At 38.6% G+C, this 20,877-nt stretch overlaps 1 long non-coding RNA gene across 1 annotated transcript in view; it reads right to left on the bottom strand.

The window, feature by feature from the left end:
* Positions 1 to 2,442: 2,442 nt before the first annotated feature.
* LOC148052384 (uncharacterized) overlaps positions 2,443 to 20,877 on the bottom strand; it is an 81,039-nt gene continuing 62,604 nt past the window's right edge. Inside the window, exon 3 of the long non-coding RNA XR_015699317.1 lies at positions 2,443 to 2,559. This is a non-coding gene — a long non-coding RNA (uncharacterized LOC148052384). The remainder of the gene's footprint in view (positions 2,560 to 20,877) is intronic.

Genomic DNA, 20,877 nt, shown 5'->3' with positions numbered 1-20,877 from the left:
AGGCCCGGTGCCGTGAGAAGGCATGCATGCTGCCTGGCCATCCCCAGCCCTAGCAGCTAGGAGTCATAGGCGTTATTACTCAGTTAACGAATATAATGATGAATTAGTATAGTCAAACATGGTTACTTGCTATACTAACACCCTAATTCAAGATAATTTCAAATTAATGACATTTCAATGAACCATTTCCAAAATCAACAAAAATAAGACTCCTGGAAAAGGGAACCCTTCTGAATTGTGGTTATTTCACCATGTTTTGCAGATGCTTGCACAGAGGGAAAGGAACACATCCCCTGGCTTTGGAGGGGTTTCACCACAGAGTACATCTCACTGAAGATCTGGTCCATTATGGTGTGTTTTCTGTTTTCCTGAGCTTTTTCTTATGGGATGTTGTTGGTTGTTAGGTATGCCTAATATTACAGTATTAATTAGAGGTTCTCTACCAATGACTACTTCATCCCTCTCATATGCAGAGCTGATTAACTTCTAGGTATGCATTAAGCTAAAAGGCATATTAATTATCATTCTAACAATTTATGATTATATTATACATTAACAATAATATATTTAATTGCAGTAATCATGATGACATTGTGTGTGGGTGGCACTACAATTTAATACATTTATGTTTTTCAGCCGTAAGACTTATGATCTAGAGTTCAGCAACTCCTCTCCAATAATTGATGTAATTTTTGTGCTTTTCTTTAAAGGCAACTGCTAGCTATTCTGCAGGAATTCTTCAATTCACAAATGGAAGCTGCAAGTTTAAACTAAATTTCTTTTTCAGATAAGATTCCTACCACACACAGAGATGAAATAGGTCACTGAGTATAAACTGTGCAAGCTAAGAGAAAAAAACCAAAAACCTAAAAACATCCTTGCCGTTTATTCTTAGTCTACTGTATTTCTTTGATAGATCTTTCATGCAGTAAATGTTATTGATGTCTAGATATCTTATCTTGTTTCTGGCTTATTGTTACAATCTCTAGTCTTCCTCTGTCTAGCTGCAAAACTACCACAACATCCTACTAAAGGCATGCTTAAATGTTCGGTTGACCTAACATCAATACTTTTTGCTTCTGTTCCTCCTCCCACAAGATCTTCCTCTGATACAGTATTATTTAGAGACTCGCTGACTCTGTACCCAATCCTAATCCATCCTGTTCCATCTCCGAATGTAAAATACCACAGGCAGTATCTCAGCAGGCACAAGGACATTAAAGTTTGGTTCTCAGAAAAGTGAAGTATGCCATCAGTACCCAAATGCAGCACATACTTTTTTTTTTTTACAGTTAATAAAAAGATACTAAAAATGACAGGAATCATCATCTTCCTTTACAATGAATGTAAACCAGTTACATTTGCATTAAAAGTTCTCCTACATGCAATGGACAGATCTTCTAGCGGTGTCATCTCCCACCATTCTGATACGCAACTGCCCCCAGGAAGAACTAAAGGCAGATGTCCTGAATGCATAACACAAAGTTGAGACTGATTTCATGCATGTGAAGCCAGAAGCCAAATCCTGCCAACATTTTGTCCTTTCTCTCCATCGTACAGTCAGCTGTCCTTTCTAAGGCCCTTTAGAGACTCCACCTTACCTAACACATTTCGAGCCCTACCACTACTTCAAGTTCCTTTTTGCTTTTTTTCCTGCTGCTTCTCATAGTATTTATGTGCTTCATCATTTATAGATCACTACTGGAATTCAAACATGAATTATTTCATTATTTTTTGTGACAGCATACAGTCTGAGGGAAGCAGCTGAAGTTACCCAATGTGTCTAAAACAGTTTTCTAACAAAGTTCTTGTAAACAACATTAATCCAGTTCTTGTTAGAGCAGTTGTTTGAAACTATGTTTGCATGCACATACATTTGGTTTCTGTTCTACTGTCAGTACTGCTCTTTGCAAAAAGGTCACACACAACAAAACCATAATGATAATAGCATGTTATTGTTGCTTTCTATCTTCACTCCTAAGCAGAAAGGAATAAGTAACTATAATTTTTTTCCAGGCTTATATAAATCCTAACTACCTTGAGAAATTCTTGAAACAAGCCCATACAATTTAATAGACTTTTTTTTTTTCATTGCTGCAAAGAACTGCAGAAGCCCACACGCCCTACCATAGGGAGGATGTAATCCCATAGCCCAGAGTGGCTCAAAGCTGGCAGTCCTGTGCAGAGACCGCTAGACCCACTGGCAAGGGACTGAGCCAACAGCAGGGGTTGCAGGCAGAGCAGACCCTGCTCAGGAATGAGAGAAACCATCACTGGTGATGGTCTACAGGATCGTACACAGCAGGTTTATCACATTGTTAGTTAGCAGCTAAAAACACGATGGATCTACTGCAGTGCACGTAGCGTAAGAACAGCCAGACAATAAATCAGGAGGTCAGGATATAATCTTACCTGCACACTGCAACCTCTAAACCAGGGAGAAGACAGCATCTCATCTCTCAGAGGCCTGCAGGAGTTGATAAAGTCTATGATACCAGGATCTTATTCATGTATCTGGCCTTGTCAGATTCATCACACTCTTATCCTAAGTCAACCTGACTTTAGAAAAAAAAGTGAAAGTTATTTTTCTTAATGCTTATTCTTTAAAAATTTAAATTTTGTGGCTATCAATGAATATAAGATTAAGTTAAATACCTGATCCAACAAGAAATTTTTCCTGGCATTTATCTACTTAATACAAAAATAAATGTGTAGGTGTTTTTTTGAAATGAAAAATTACTCAGGTGCCTTAGAAGCGTACTTCTTTGGAAACATGTAAATGCCTATGTTAGCTTCAGAAATTCAATTCAATTCTTTAAGTCACTTGGGCACATTTGAAAATATTACCCTTGATCTAACTCTTGATAGAAAGATATTGTTGTTTTCATCAAACTACCTTGTTGAAATCAAACCTGCTAAGTTCTCCATTTTGATGAAAAAAGCTATTTTTCTCTGAAAAAAATATTTCAAATTAGTTTTCACTCGCTCGATCAAACACGCATTATGTGTATATTAAACACTTGCAATGCCAAAACAAAGACAACTTTAGTTAAGCATCACGTCTCAAAGTTTTCCATTTTAGAGGGTTATTATATACAGCCTTTCCCATACATATCACTCTCATTTAGTCATAATAATTCATCCATTTTCTATGTCTAATTTGAAGGAGACTGAGAATTTAGGCAGTTTAAATCTAAGTTTATTAGCAGATCCCTAGCAAAAGAATCCCTCTCCATATGAAGAGGTTATTGAGTAATTGGCCATCTCTGTTCAAGTCATTGAAATGATTGTTCTTTACAGTTATTACCCTGTGCTTTCAGTTTACATAATTTTTCCGTTTAATACAAGTAGTAGGTAATTTACCAAGTTGGCAAACAGCATTCTGATTAGCAAAAACATTTTGAGCTAAGACAAACCAAACACAATTATTAGTACAACCTTATTACGATGATAAATCTTTAGACAAAGTTCCGACAGGAGCCAGTAGCTTCTATATATGATACTAAATTTAATTACACCTAGACTATTAAATGAGAAAGACGAGGCTAGGCTGGGAGCTCGTGGTTTCTTTAAGCCAGCGCCCAAGAGAGTTGACAGGTATTAATCCTATCCTCCTAGTCTTCCTGCACAGGTTTGGTGAATGGTGAAAGAGGGGCTTTGAAGAGGACAGAAGGATGAAAGGGATCTGTTCCTGCACTGTAATTACAGCTCCCAGGGTATATCATTTAGCATACTTAGTATGCCTGGGATATGGGACCAAAGGCCCTCCCATAGCAGGGTGTAACTGGCTGTTGTGGGTCATGGTGAGACACAGACGTCTGCCCACTCCCAGGCACAACCCCATATACCCAAAGCTGCTCCTGAGCCAGTTCTGCATTGTGGCACATGTCACTCAGAGCACTAAGCAGACTCACATCAGCCATAAAATAACCCAAGACTGATTTTATAGAGTCCTCTGCTGAGCAGTTAGACTGCTAATACTGCCAGCCTAATGAACATGCATTTTAAAACTCTATATTGCATACCAGTTACCAGTGCTGTTGTAATCCTTGTCAGCCTTTTCTTCTAGCATGTTGCATTTCTGGTAGTGCAAAGCCAGAAAGACACAGCTCAAAGGTCTGTTCTGCTGAAGCAGATCCAAAGTGATCACCTAGCCCCAGGGCTTGGGTCACAAACCTTGGCACCATCTCAGACCTCTTTTCTCACATATGCTGCTACCTACAATAACATCCACCTTAAAATAATAAGCCAATTCTCTCAGATGTTTACACGTTTATTTTCAAAGACTTTGTGGCAATCAGATTCAGTAGTGACCTACTCTTGCTTTGCAATTATCTGCCGTAGACAGCGATAGCCCTGGCTCACCACAGTGGAGAACTAGGCAGGATCTCTTTTTCTGCTTATCTGAGTACCGTAGAGGCAAAGTGAACCAAATCCTGCCAGCCAGTAGTGGTGACTGATTTACCACAATCAAAGTATGAGCGACAAAATTATTTTCTGAGGAAAGAATATTGCAGATGGAACTCAATACACAACCTCAAGTAGTTCTGAAGTAGAGAAGATATGAATACCTAGGGCACTCACATCCTAAGTAACTGATGGAAGCCAAGGGCAAATATTTGAAAGAGAAAAGACACTTAGAACTTAAAACAAAAGCAAATGCAACCCATTATTGAGTTTACATCTGCACATATTCAAGCTTTATCTAGCTGGCATGTTAACTATACTGGGAAACTTAAGAACACATTTTATGGACCAAGAAGGTCTTTCTGATTGTCTAATGAAGTCAGTATCATTATACTCTTTCATTTCAGTGCATTCTTGGATCATGGGTGCTTTTTTATTTATTAATACACACTGATGGTTTCATAATGTAATATTTTTTCAAATAATCCAAAATAACACTCTGGATTTGTGCATAGTTGTAGTTTTCCATTAGTGAAAGAGTCACTGGTTGTGGACAGTATTTGCAAAACTGTCCCCGTTCTAACTGCTGCAGAGCATATAAATTATGATACTGTACTTTGTTGGAAATCAGTCACTACTGAAATTAACAACCTTCCTTATCACCTTACGCTTTTAGCTTATCACATCATTGACTAACTGCTTATAATGAGTAACACTCAAGGATTATTGTTACATATACAATTTACAGTAATTATTAGGTCACCGACAATGAAATGACTTATTAAAACTAATAGTGCATCTCTTTTTCTCCAGGTTCAATTTAAGGAACTTTGCCGCTCTCACTCCATTTTAAAGCGTCAATAAAGCTGTTTCCAAGTTGAAAATTCATTTTCATTTGTACATAGGTTATACATTTCAAAGGACAGAAACCCATTTCCGTATTAGCCACAAGAACAAAATGATTTGTCATTCACCCTCGAGTTTATTAAAAACAAAGTGCTTTTAATGTTGGATGAAGATGGATTAAAAACATACATTAGCTTCGAAATTAAAATGGAGTCATTTTATTTCTTTATTCTACAGTCTGAGGCAGCATACCATTAGAAGTGTAGAGTTTCAACAGATATTTTTGAATTGCAATTACTGCATTAAGAGGCAAATCTGGACTTCAAGCAATTAATGCATTAAGAGATGTATATAGACTATAGAGGTGGATATGGATAAAGGCTTAATTATAATGCCTTATTTTTCTTCTTTTTAAAAATATTACTGCAAAATACTCATTGAGAAACAATTTCCTAGACATCATTGATGTATTTTCCTGGTTTTCTACCCTGCATGAGAACACTAAAATCCCTAAAGTTACTATTTGGCAATAAGAATCGAAACATCTCCTTCTACAAAACCCCTTCGCAGGGTTGCCCACCAATAAACGTGCTCCTTCATGCATGTAATTCTTGAAACTTTCAACAGAAGTAGTTCTAGGTCCACTGTCTTTTGCTGCTGTCAATCCCCTCTAAGCATTCCCTCGAGACTTGCAACAGCTCCAGGAGAAACCATGACCACAGCTCCCACCTTAGGAAAGCTAATAGGCGTGAGGACACTTCAATGCCTCTGTCTCACCCTGTACCACGAATCTGCCTCTGTAGAGGTCAGCAACCCGAACCACCTTGCTTTCACTCTCTCTTCCTCTCAGTTGCCTTTAGCCATAGCTTCTAGAAGAGCACAAATGCTTTTCCTTGTCTAGGCTTCAACTAATTTGATAGTCCTCCTGCAACCCAGCAGGTCACCATGGGCTGCCGTAGCAGGGAACACCTACTGACTACCAGGACAGTTTATCCCACCATCCATCCTCCCCCAGAGATCTCTCCAGCTCTAAGGAGCCAACAGATAACTGCTCCCTGGCAGTAATTCCCACAGGTTCCCAAGAAGTCCAAGCCAGCTGGCTTGCCCTGAGAAACAATTCACATGAGCTGTGGTTGCCCTTCCTCCTCCTCCTGTCTATTGGCTTCTGGTCCCAGGCCCTTCCAGGATGGGCTGACGTATCCCACAGGAGCTAGAGATGTTTTATCTTAAAAAATAGTAATTAATCTGACACTAACAGACACAGGTGATAATTTTCATGCCTATGTTATTCTTATTTTCTCACACAAAGAAGAATATATAGGATCAGGATCATTATTTCTTGGCTATGGATTGATTATACAGACTAAAATGCAAGATAAGTCTTGCTTTCAAAACATATCATTATTTTTAGCCAATTGTATACACAAATTAAAGCAGAAGGAGCAGTTTAGTTTTAAACATGCCAAATAGTTCGCGTGTTTCAACACTGCATGGGAATGAGCCAGGTCAGTTTTTTTCTTCTACCATGGCCAAATCGCTTCTTAAAACTCAATAAATCAAGTCTGCTGTTTATAGGCAAGATCAGGCTGAGTAACTTTATTTTTGATACATCAAGGACGATGAAAAAATGGGAACATAACAGAACTATATAAAGTGCAAAGATGAGAACTGGGTCAGAAAGATATGCTGCGATCAGGGAGACTGCAGTCGGAGTGACGTGGTGGAGTAGGGGCATACAGAGAAGATGGTTCAAATGGGTTAGGCTGCAGATAGCGATTACCAGACACTGCTAGCCAAAACAAACTAGACAGTATTTGCATGGAATAGCACAATCTATGTTAGCACATAGGCACACATTCTGCAGGTGCAGAACCCCAAGAAATCTCATTTATTAGGTTTTTTTTAAAAAAAAAAAAAGAAAAATGACATGCTAGCTGAAGGTTGATGCGAGTTAGACTCTCTAATAGGTTGGGCAAACCCATGGAGGCTCTGTGCTCTTGCCTGGCAGGACACTAAGAACTGCCATCCTGGCTAAGACCAAAGTGAACACAATCCAGACTTGTGTTCCTTGACAAGCAATGAACAGAAACTGCTTAGGAAAAGAGCATAAGCAAGAGAGGATGGATAATGCCAGCATCCCCCCTCACATCCTCTGCCAAAAAGCAGTTAATAGATTTGCTGAATTAGAAATGTAAATAAGACTCATCATTTTAAAATAACAATTAATGGACTTATCCCTCACAAATTTATACAAACCTCCTCTCAAATATAAGAGTAATTTTGACTTTCAGAACACCTTGTTGTAGTAAGCTTAATGATTTAATTATTAATTTTCTTAGAAAAAAAATTACTTCCCATTTTTGGTCGTGAATCCGTGACTTAATTTCATTTTGTGTCCTTCCAATTACAAATCCATGCCCCAAAGTCTTTATAAACCTATGTATCTGTCACCTTCAGCTCTTCTGGAGCTGTCACCTTGTAAGGAGTGGGAACAGAGAGCCTGCAGTAACCTGACAGTGCCACACAAATAATCCTCACCCAGTTCCCTGAGATTACTACAGTTACATTGGGCGTAACAATTTGAATACCATTTCCTGAGAGGCCAACGTAAAAACTACGTTTAAGAACAAATTCTGGAGTCAAGTCCTGAGGGCACACAAATTGGAGCTGCTAAAGCAGTGTTTTTATAAATAGCCAATGAAGAATTTAGGAATTTTTTGCCATAAACTAGCTAATGTCAAAAGAAAAGGTTTTCTAAAACTTCGCTCACAAATATAGAGGAAAAAAGTGAATTGATGAACCTAATGCCAGTAAAGTGAGCAAGAAGCGTATGAACAGCAGCATAAGGCGCAGCTTACACTTCTTATAATCCCACAAAAACACCAAGCTGTTCAAAATGCTGTCTTTCAGTCGAACAAAAGCCAATTCTACTTTTATTCATCCTCATCACTATTCATTTTTAAGCACTTGGAATGAAAACAAACAAAATCCAATTATTCTTTCTGTTATGGTAGCACATAAGGCCCCCTACCAGGACTTTAATAGGTGAGGGACTCTTCAAACACAAAGGGAAGAGACCTCTGCCTTGAAGCTCTTACAAAATAAGGTGCCGAGAAATCCGACATGAAGGAGAAAAACAGAAAGTGAGACTACAGTCATCAGTTTTTTAGGTGCTTTTCACAGTGTTGGAAGCTATTTACTAACTCACAGCCATTCCTGTATATTCAGAACAGTCACTTCTGCTGCTGCCTATTTCAATAGGTAGCCATTGGCCTAAAATTTTTATTTTTATATGTGTGCATATATATATATATATGTATATATATATATGAGTCAGTTCATGCTTTTACTCTGGTCTACAAATAGTTTGCTTTCAGTAGTAGTTCTGTAAAAACTTACACTTGCTTGGTTGAAACAAGTCATGTGGTATTTCTTAACCAAGTGACCATAAGGACCAAGAGGGACTCTGAATCAGACAAGTGGGTCACAAGGTCATTCCCAGAGCATGTCCCTGCCCAGGTAGACCAAACACGTGGCCACATTAACCCTAACTTAAGGATATCATGGATTTAGAGACAGCATTCCTGATATCATATATATTAAAAAAAAAAAAAAATAATATCTTTTTGTGTCCAATGTTTAAAAAATCAAATACAATGCAAACACAAAGCAATAAAAGATGAAGTATGAAACTCAGCCAAAGTACATTACAGTGAGTGTAGCTGGACATCATAAAGAAGGACAAAGCCAGATCCAATAGGGCATTATACAACTTCTAATTAAACTACCATTTAAGAAAGACAACATTACTAATTTTTGATCTGAGATAGCACTTGCAAATTTAAGTAAATCCACTCAACTAAACTGCAAAAGTACTTCGAAGAGTCAGGCTGACTGATAAAATCAAGTGCTGTCAAGTGACCTGAAAAAAGGCAGACAGAAAATACCATAGTTAGACTTTTATTCTGAATTTGTCCATGAAGGCACATTCAAGGTTGCGATTCCCCTGTGCATCCACTATACTATTAACAGTTACAGCAGCATTACTGGCAAAATAGAATAGGAACTACAATTTCAGCAATACGTAAATCAGCAATGCAGCATTTGAAGCAAGTAGCTGTCAGAAACCTCTTTCACAGCCTCCTTCAGCATTTCTGTTATTGACTTCGTAAAACAGATGATGCCATCTAGTAGCCAGAGCGCTGTGATGTCCTTGTTTATGATTGCTCACATTGATTCCACACCATTTAGCACCTCTCTAGCCAGAGTGTAAGGAGATCAAAATATTTATATAAATATAATAATAGGCAGTCTCAGGGACAAATCTGGACAGTGTCTTTTGAGTCGTAGAAATTCATTGCAGTCAATAGAAGATAGCCAAACTCATCCTTTATTTTAGGACTCTTCAATCAATAACTTGCACCAAGAGTGAATTTGGACCAATACCTTTAGGTCTATGAATCAATTCTTTTTCTGTCAGGTGTGATTTGAAAAAAGGACTGAATCAAAGACCATGGGATCTAATCAACATCTTGAATTCTAATTGCTGTTATTCAAAAAGCTGAGGGAACAGGGCAATGGAATGTGGTTTGTACAATTGCCATGTGTTGCTTCCAGCAGGAGTGACAGTAGTACTTTGTATCCCATTTGACTACAAAAAAGAATTTCAGAATCTTTAACGCAAGACAACTGCAGTAGAGCCACTAATATTTAAGTTTCCTTTCTTGTATTTTCTGTGCAGTCAATGGAAAGTTGACTGTTTTGTATTAGGGTCAATAATTAAGTGTATTGAGAGCTTTATTGATTTCTCAACTGAATTTGCATTTTGCATCTTCCTAGCTTACCTTAGGAATCACAAAATGGGTAACAATTTTATTCCAAAATGCTTAAGACATGCGTGCATTATAATGTTAGTTGTTTCCTATGCAATCTATGCTTACGCTCAAGATTTGGAAAAGTTGAATCACTGTGAGGAAATACAGTCAAGCCTTTTATAACCAAATATGTACAACAACAAGTGTGCTTGGACAAATTCATGGAGCATACGCTGATCTCAGACTCTTTGGTTAATATTAGCATCTTCTGAATGGACTACAGTAGAAAATAAGATTTTACGGGCATTACCCATGAGACACCTAACTTTTACCAGCATCCTTAAGAAATTACAACAACTGAACAAAAGGTGAAGGAATGAGACACAGAACAACACAATTTACTGTAATTAATAATACGTTAATAGTATGCATTTCATAAACTCACTGAAGCAGGAGCTATTGCTTTATTCCTGGAATACAGTGCATACTGGGGCATTGTGTATTCAATGCACAATGGTAGGTATTGGTATGCAGTGCTGCAGCACTCCAGTTGGCAGGTGGCAGGCAATGAAGGGACAGATTACTATGGTCAGGTGAGCAACTTGCTCTTGCTCTTATTATAACCGTCACACCGCTAAGGTTTCTGCTCCCATGTCTAAAGCAACAGTTCTGTTCCTCTTTGCATGGACAGATATTCCCCCTCTGTCACTTCCAGGTAGCTGTTTTATTTGAAACAAACACATAAAGGGTTACACTAACCACTGAAACAGCAAATCTGGTCATGAGCAAAGCGTGTTCTTCTATATGCTATCCTGTTTTGTGTGTGTTTGGTTTTTTTTTTAGGGGAAAACAAATTAGTTCTCTAACACAGGAACCTAATTTTTTGATTGGGACTAAGACACAGATATATAGATGGTTTCAATTTGCTTCATTTACATCCATACTATCCTGTAACTCATTAATCAGTATTGCTAAGATAATTAGTGGAAAATCCATCATTTTATATTTAGAACTAATGATTGAAATGAGGGATCCTCCATTTCCCCTTCTCTAGTCTCTTGCTAACATCCTCCAGCTCCTTCATTCGTCATGCTTTTCAGCTCTTCTGTCCTTTTGTGACACTTTTGAAACTTTTCAATTGTATTTGTTCTTGGCACATTTCTTCTGGAAACAACTTCTAAATATATTTCTTTCAGCATATTCCAGCTAAGATAATAATTGCAGGTAGAACTACAATGTTTTTTTTGGGAGCCTTACAGCTACGCTGTTAACAGAAAATTACAAACCTAGAAATTGTAGATAAGAAAGTCTACACCAAGGACTTCCACCTGATTTTCTGAAATTCTCTTCAGAAAAGTAAAATGGAAGATATATTCATAAACTAACGACCAAGTTATGGCCATACATTAGATCTAGTGCAGAATAGGCTGTCTCCTGGGAAAGCAGACCTACAGTGCAGCAAAAGAGCCACAGCCTCACCCCCTGCAATGCTCATGCTTAAGAGCCATACTCAACTTCATTCTGTTATAGGAGATATGTGTATACAAGTACATGCACATAATATAATGTTCTTCATTTTTAAAGACATATGACAGATCTTCCTCATTACTTTATCAACTGCTTATGAACATGTAACACTTTTTTTCTTTAGATAATTAATAAGGCTCACGGCTATAAATTGACAAAGTTCATTTACTAGTCTGATTAACAGCCAATATTTATCAGACACTTAAATTTCTAAGGTGAATTGAATCATCCACTGATCTGTTTGCTGATAAGTGGGAATTAGACAAATTCTGATTTAAATGAGGAGCAGGCTGATCAATCAGAGGTGAAAATGATATTAAATGTTAATTACTATAACAAATTGATACAACAGTTTTCTAAGTCATGTATAGGACTGAAAATTTGATTCCTTTTGTGTGCAAGGCTTGAAGACGTTCATTAGCTAGCTTGAGAGAACACGGAAACACACACTTTGAAATCATTATTATAACCAGCCACTGTTCTTTCTAATGAAAAAACATTATGCTTGATGTAATTCTAATTACAGAATTATTGTATGCTTATATCACTATGCATTTTTACAGTACGCTAACAAAATGCAGTGTGCTACAGACTAGGAGTTTGTTCTGCAAATAATTACACACTCGAGTAACCTTCCTCTTAGGAGACGTTCCACTTCAATAGCTTTAATGAGACAGGTCATGTGAACAAAATTCCTCTTACATGTATTAGAAAATTTCTCTCCTTAGTATTTAACCTTTGGATTTGGTTTGGGGTTTTTTTGCACATCATTAGCTGTTTTGAATTTCTGTTTGGGAGGGTTCCCCCAAATTTTTTTTTTTTTCCTTTATTTAGCTTTGCCTGTTTTCAGTAAATCAGCACAGACAACAGTTCTGCTTGAAACAGAATTTCTGAAAGAAAAAGATATTTCATTGCCTTTGTATTTTAAAACAATATCCTATTTCACAGAAAACCAAAATAAAACAAATATTAATCCAGGGGAAAAAAAATGAAAACACAGAAGTCTGAAGTATCAAAAGATTAATACTTCATTTTTATAATAATGTTTCTTTTTATCATTTCTCATTACTAAAATATTTGATGTTAAAATTTCAGTTTCTTAACGTCTTTTATTAGATATATGGTTTCCACAAAGCTGGGCAACCTTGTGTTTTAACTATTCAGGACAAGCTGATGTCCTGATTTCCCTTTTGGCTTGACATCCAGCAGAGAACCAAGATCTGGAACACAACAGCTACTTTCACCTCTCTTTCCCCACTTGAGCCTATTTACTTCAGTACAGCAAGCATCCAGCAAACAATGAAAAATCCAGCTGCTATTCTCAGCATACAGCAGAATAAATCTTGAGGTTGCATTGAAAGTGACTAGACGTTATCCTTGAGTGAGTGAAGATTTATCAGGATGTGGTTGGGTACTTTAGCCCCCCTCTATCCTCCCAACATATGATTAAAGAGATGTGGTACGGTCGTGAGAGGTAGTTGTGAGCAGTGGCCACAGGGTTCAGCCAGAGACATGTCAAGTCTGCCCTGGTATTCAAACAAGACTGCTTCTGTATGGGAACAGCAGACTCAAACCTCTTAAAAAAAATATATATATTTGAGGACATGGCTCACGAAGTACATTTTCAATTTGGACTGGAATATACATCTTCTCTTTAATCAAGTCGCTCAAAACCTACATGTTGCCGCATTTCATAAATTGTTCACCATAACTTTTCCAAAATCCTTCCAGAAGGTCCAACCCTAGGTCTGAAATATTCTTGTACAACTCCAACTAAATTCAGTGGGATTTGAACACTTAAATCTCTGCAGAGACTATGATATTTATATTCTAACTAAATTCAACATTTATAATGTCAGGCTATTTATTTACTGTTGCCCATAAAGAACAGCACCCTAAAATCAGTGTAAGTTATCTTGTATTTCTGATGTTCGCTCCATTTTTGCTTAATTATGAAAATAACTTGTGCCATCAAGAATTCTGTTCATCTTTATTAAAGATTAACCAAAATTACAACTATAGAGAGAGAGATCAGACTTGCTGACCTGTGACAGAGTGCACTCATAGGGAAAATAAATACTAGTTTTAAATTATCATGTGTACATACAGTACAGGCTAATATTTTTACACAGCCTTGTATATTTATTTGTTTGAATGAACTTGAGCAGCACTTAGGGGCAGTTTATATTTACCTCCAAGATAAAACACCTGGGTCAGGCATTGCCAGAGGACCTACAATATTGTGGAAGGGTTACAACTGGGTTCACAGTGGACTACATGAAAAAAACAGAATTTTCCTTTTTCTCTGTCTGCCAAAGAGCAGAATTGATTTAGGGGTTCATGAAGTGCCAGCTACTAGATGCACCAAACCATAAGCAGACCTGGAGAGAACAGGAATTAGAAATAGCAAAGGCAAATCACGTATGGTTTGGGACTGAGAGGGAAAAGGAATGAACTGGCATTCAAAGCAGAATTACTGAATGGGGAGCCAGGTGCTGCAGCACTTCTCACTGGCAGAACTGAGGAAAAAGCTTCTGGGGACAAACTCAACAACATACTCAAGGAGGAGCACACAACTACCCAGAGACCTCTTACGACCACTGTAACACACAACCGTTAGCAGAGGTGTGAGAACACGACATACAATCTGGCAAAGGACAAAAAAAATGCTACGTTTCCTCTATACAATGGGGGCGGGGGGGGGGGCAGGCGCAGAACACAAAGTCATTTTTCCAGTCTTCACCAGCAGTGGTGCACAGGGAAACGCCTGCAGGATACCACCCAGGCAGGTCACAGAAGATTCCAGGGGTCTTCAGCTAGCAGACGAATTAGCAGCACAACAAATTTGAAATTATTTTCCTAAAGATCTTTTCTGAGCAAAGCAAATACTGGAGGATGGACTGCTATCTTCACACAAAACTTCATGGAGTTTCTGAGACTAAAAGCTAGAAGTTTTGGCCATGAAATATCAATCCATTTTCCAGGTGAAGAAAAGGCCTGAGGGGCCTTTATCAACCAGAAAAGGGGTTAATGTCTTCTGTGGACTAACTGGAACAACAAGGGACATTTTAAACTAATAGTATAAAGTCAAGCTGATAAAGGAAACAAATAAAGCACAGAGAAGTGCAAGATTTCATGAATGAGGCCAGCTGAAGCATGAAGAAAAGACAAGAAACACTTCAGTTATCACTGTATCAATGACAGGAATTTGCAAAACAAAGAAAGAGGAATTGGAAACTCACCAGTGGGAAGAAATTTCATATAATCAGCATTAGTGAAGCCAGATGGGATGGTTCACAGCATCACTGAAATGTTAAAAATCTTGTTTTATAGCCTGCTTAAGGGCAAACCGGGTGATAGAGGTGGAAGTGTATATTAAAGACATCATTACTTGTTTTACGGTTATTGATTACTGTGGAGTGTCTGGAATGAATACGTAGCAGTGTTTTCAGCAGCAACCTCCCAAAAGAGGAACTGGTGTAGTAAATGGGGCTGGAGAACAGGATAAGCATCTCCTTTAGCATCTACCTACAAAGACATGGAACAAAGCGTCTAATAGGGGGCTTCAATTTGAGCTGCCTGGCAAAGGTTACACGGGCCTTGTTTAAAATTTGTGCGAGTTACTAAAAGTTATGCTTGAGGACTGACATTAAAATGAAGCAACCTAGTATTAGTTACCTAGTATTACTTAACTCTATATGCAGCCACCTCCTGGTGGAAAGAAGCCATGCTTAATCATGGCACTGAGGTCTGAATTCACCTGGGGACAAGTCATCACAAAATACGATGCACGTGAGCAGAGGAAGGTAGAAAAACATGGCAAAATGTTAATAATTCAGCGGAGTCTGAAATACAGTTATTCCAAATGAAAGACATAAAAACTGATGGATTCTTTGTTTCTCCATGCTATCTTCACAAGATGGGAATTGTTTCTGAAAACTAATGGACTCCTACAAGGCATGCCATCTTTAAAGTATTGGACTTGGAGCAAGATAGAATGGAGGACACCACCGTTCTTTTCTGACCTTGGCTTACATCTATGGAAAATGTCAAAGTTCAGAGAGTTGTATAAAACAGCCATCAGATCCAAGACCCACATAGCAGATACAGTGGGTCAAGAAAGAGGACATGCTACTTTTCAGGTAGTCCCTACAAAAAGCAGGCACGGTCTTTCTAGACTCAATTTCACCATGGTCACTCGCATCACCCAGTTGCGCCCAACACAGAGCACCTCAGGGACTCGTTTTAAAGGTAGAATCCAGATCTGGGAGCAGAGTTCGGAAAAATACTCCATTTATTACCATGACATTGCATAGTCTAGTTTCATATGTTCATACCAGAAAATTTCTGATGTTAACATAAATCAGAGTTATACAGAATGCATTTGACAGACAGTTGCAATGTGTTCAGCTTTTCCAGTGTGTTTAATGACACATGTATTTGTGATTGTAACTGGAAAACTTATTTATCTAGTAGCTTGTTTTAATAAAGATATTCTCATTGGTTATATAGCCTACACAGAATTTATAAGCAGAAAGTAACTGATGAGAAAAGCTATAAGGTCTTATATATTGTCCTGAATTATACAACACCCCAAGGGAACTCACCATGTAAAGATTACTATGCACTATGAATAAGCACCCAACACAACACTTACACTTTGCATTTCAGATTTGATAATCATCATCATTGGAAGTCTTAGCTTCACCAGAAAAATGCATTGAGTTATACAGTTCAAACTTCTATGAAATCTGCTTGATAAAACGAATACATATTCCATCTAGTTTTCCAATATAGTCCCCACAGTGAAAACTCAAATATGGCATTGCATGAAAAATGTATTTTGTGCCTATACAGCAGAAGCCCTAAAACCTATTATTATTGATTTCTTCTGTTCAATAGAAGGAACTGAGTTACAGAATGACTCTTAACTGGAAACCACAATGTTACAGTTATTACTTTGAAGACAGCAGGTTTTGCTAAGCAAATATTACAGCAAAACCTAAACAACTCAAGCATGTCCTAGAAAGTTTATCTCCAAGGTTATTTTAAAATAATTCATTTTAAAACAGCAGAAAACACCCCATTTCAGTGTCAGCAATCATGATTGGGTACTCTGAAGGCAAAAAAATCAATTTCATTAGAATTTGGGTTGCTCACAAGCATTAAGTTCTAGGGTTTTTGCTCCTTTGTCAGTCCATCTCTGTTTGTTATCCCTGTAGTGATAACAATAGGAATTCCTTAAGGTATTTCTGTGGGATGCTGACTGACAAGACATGCACAGTCTTTCTCTCTGACCACTAACCCTTCTAGACAGAACACAAAAAAATTACAGGGTTGATATAGAATAGAATAGTTCAGTTGGAAGAGACCTACAACAATCATCTAGTCCAGCTGCCCTCCTTTTAACTCTCTGGCTCATGTGCTGTCAAGATGTAGTTGGAAACTGGAAACTATAATTGAGAACATCAAACTATACTGAAGTAGAGCAGGATAGAGCTAGGTTTGGTCTCTATGTGGCCTTACAACCATCACTGAGACTGAACCTTGAGGGACGCTGACCATCCCTTCTATGTTTGTACAGCCCCTGCCACTAACCTCTGCATCTATGTTATTAGGCTCCTCCCTAATAATACGACAAGAGGTATTTCCACATCTGTCCAAAGCAGAATATCAGCCCCTTAGATTAATTAAAGTCTGAGCAACAGGGCTGTATACCACACCTGAGGTGGCCAGAAAAGCTGCCATAGGAAGATGGTAACCTTTTGCTGGAGAAAGTTCTAATTGCAGGAAGGATTCCTTGAGTGGACTATCTATAACTATCTCTTACGAGTATGATTTTAGGAAGTGAATAGGAAAAATGTAATTCAATAAGCTGAAAACATCTAAAATGAGAAAAACACTTAAAATCTGCTTGAGACAGACTTTTTGTTTTACCCACATTTTTAAATGCCTTACAATCATAGAATCATTAAGGTTGGAAAAGACCCTTAAGATCACCGAGTCCAACCGTTAACCTAGCACTGCCAAGCCCACCACTAAACCATGGCCCTAAGCACCACATCTACACGGTTTTTAAATACCTCCAGGGATGGGGACTCAACCACTTCCCTGGACAGCCTGTTCCAATGCCTGACTACCCTTTCGGTGAACAAGTTTGTCCTAATGTCCAAACTAAACCTGCCCTGGTGCAGCTTGAGGCCTTTTCCTCTCATCCTATCACTTGTTACCTGGGAGAAGAGACCAACCCCCACCTCGCTACAGCCTCCTTTCAGGTAGTTGTAGAGAGCAATAAGGTCTCCCTTCAGCCTCCTCTTCTCCAGGCTAAACAACCCCAGCTCCCTCAGCTGCTCCTCATAAGACTTGTGCTCCAGACCCTTCACCAGCCTTGGTGCCCTTCTCTGGACACGCTCCAGCACCTCCATGTCCTTGTAGCGAGGGGCCCAAAACTGAACACAGCACTCAAGGTGCGGCCTTACCAGTGCAGAGTACAGGGGTGCTATCACTGTGGTCCTGCTGGCCACAATGTTTCTGATACAAGCCAGGATGCCATTGGCCTTCTTGGCCACCTGGACACACTGCTGGCTCATGTTCAGGCGGCCGTCAACCAACACCCCCAGGTCCTTTTCCGCCAAGCAGCTCTCCAGCTCCTCCTCCCCAGGCCTGTAGCATTGCATGGAAAACAAAGTCCTTGTCCTTGAAGTTGGAACAGAGGAGAGCAAATAAAAGAAAGAGGAGCAAGTGTTCTTAACTGAAATTACAAAAAGGGAGTTTAGGCAATGAGGAGATTAAATGACTCAAGATGAGGAAAAATGTCTGTGGTTTAGTAAGAAACTGTCATTTAAGATTTCCCAGGTCCTAAGCTGATGCTATAACTATATTCCATCTGTTGGAGCTTTTTGATAAATACAGAGTTTGAGAGGCTTAAAGCACTGGAGGTTATACTTAACTAACTAATCTGCCACAGCTTTATGCTGCTGCCATTTTAGATAAGGGAAATTAAGTGGAAATATAAGCATATTCAGATTTCCAAAGGGTACTTTGATGAGATTTCACATTCAAGATTGCTTAGCAAATTGGGAACCACCAGGTTAATTAGGACATTTGGCTCTATAGGCAATGGCTCAAGAGCAGGAAGGAATGCATTAGCAATTCAAAAAACACTGGAAAGTACAGGAATCATTTGAAAAACTCTAGAAAGTAACAAGAAAAAAAAAATACATAACAGGCCACATCAAGTTGTCAAGAGAAAAGCATTGAAGAAATGTTGTTTAGGTTTTTGTCAGGTTTTTTTTTTTTGGTGTTTTTTTTTTGTTTTGGTTTGGTTTGGGTTTTTTCCCCCCTATTATAACCTATAAAGGCCACATAGCTAGAGAAGTTTTGTAGCTTCACAGCTAGTGTAGCAGACCTGGTGGTCTCCTGTGGCAAAGAAGAATGGGTTGCCCCAGCTACCTCCCTCCCAAATCATAGGAGTAATAGGAGCAGTCTTGGAGCAGTCACCACTCTTTCTCTCTCCCAGGACAGTCATCTGAAAGAAATACCCAAGTGAGAGTACTAACAAATCCTTTAAGTGTACATATCACTGGTTCAGCATCAGTCTGGAAGGATATCAAGTGGGGTCCTCTGAGACTGGGACCTGTCCATTGCTTTCATTAATGACCTTGATGGCATAGTGGAGAACATAGTTATTAGATCTCCAGGTGGCACAAACTCATAACGGCTGTAAGCATGAAAGGCTAAAGATGAGGAAAGACAGAAAATTGACACATTGGGGAAGAGGTCAAAAATAAAGTACAAAATTCACTAAAGAAAGGTAAAAAACAATACATCAGAGAGATATGCATCTGTATGAAGTTGATGGGGAAGAGCTGCTTGATCACAGTGTTTTAGAAAAGGACTAATCATGGATGACAAGTGAGCATGAGTCACTAATACCATGCCATCGGGGTGGGGGGGGGGGGTAAGATGCATCATAGGAGGATGCTCTCCATCTTCACTGTGGATTACATGAAAGTAACAGGCTTGAACCACAGAAAGTAACTATTTAGGTTGGCCATCAGGAAAATGGTAGTGTAATTAGGACACAAAAATCAATAGTTTGAGATGCAGTCTCGTCATCAGTAGAAACGTAAGAACTAGTTACTCAGTCATTTCTTAGGAATGGCTGCTTCTTCGTCCAAGATTTAAGAAGAAAATAAGTTACAGAAGAGATCTGCCTTCCAACCTCATTTTCTCTGATTCAGTCAGGGTGGCCCACACAACTTACACAAGGTTTCTCTCCCCATTCCCTCCATATGGCCGGTGAGGAAAACCAGGCTTCTACAGGGGACAGCTTAGAGCCCTTTTAGGCCTTCACTCTGAAGCACTTTCCAAAAAGACTTTCTCACTCTTTTGACTACAAGAAGCCTGGAGAGATGAATTGTCTAATTTAGGACATTTAGGAAACACTTGAATTTAAGCAGTGTGAATCCTGCACTATGGCTCTACCTGGATCGAAAGGGTTTGTGTTTGTGGTACAGGAGTTAGCTAAGACCTCCATAACTCCTTTAGTATACTTCTAAACTATAAATTTGACAGAAGTTAACAGGGAAAAATAAAAGTTGTCACAACAAACAAAGATAAGAAACCATAAGCCTCACTGCTAGAGAACTCATCCCAAATCTACATGAACTACTGAATACTCTAGACAAAATACTAAGACCCAGACAGATTGTAAGTATCTTGGTAAATGGTGCAACAGAAGGAGAATGTAGTTCAGCGCAAATTAATTTAGAAGCAAACAACCAATCGCCCTATACGCTAATCAAAAAGGGTTTGAAAGGTCTTGTGAGAAAATAGTAACAACTGGTAGTCAAACACCCCATTGCAGTTTTGTTGGAGTTGCTGTGTTTTTAATAGTAGAAGAGTAGCACAGCTGTCAGATCCACAGCATCCTGGACATACCACTATTACTGGTTTAGCACCATATGACATCAAAACTTTACAGCCTCTGAAAAATATAAAGTGTGAAAGCTATTTAAAGGAGCTAGACATTTGGGGGGGGGGGGGGAAGAACCCTGGGCTGGCCTAACATGAAAGATGTATTTAAACAGTAAAAAAAAAAAAAATTTAAAAAGGTTAAAAGAAACAAAGTCAGATCATCAGATGGTGTCAACTGGCAGAACCCCATTGGCTTTAAAAGTAACTGCACTGATTTATGTTAATTGAGGATTTTTCTGGCCCTTAAAATACTCCATTAAGAAGTGTCAGTTCTTAAAAAGAAAGAAGGGCAACCTGTTAGCAC

This window comes from Nipponia nippon, unplaced genomic scaffold (genome assembly GCF_047370975.1).
Source record: "Nipponia nippon isolate SJK-2023a ecotype South Korea unplaced genomic scaffold, ASM4737097v1 scaffold_5, whole genome shotgun sequence".
In the NCBI taxonomy this organism is placed as follows: domain Eukaryota; kingdom Metazoa; phylum Chordata; class Aves; order Pelecaniformes; family Threskiornithidae; genus Nipponia; species Nipponia nippon.
Note: the sequence above shows the minus strand (reverse complement) of the source record. Positions and strands in the feature narration are given on the sequence as shown.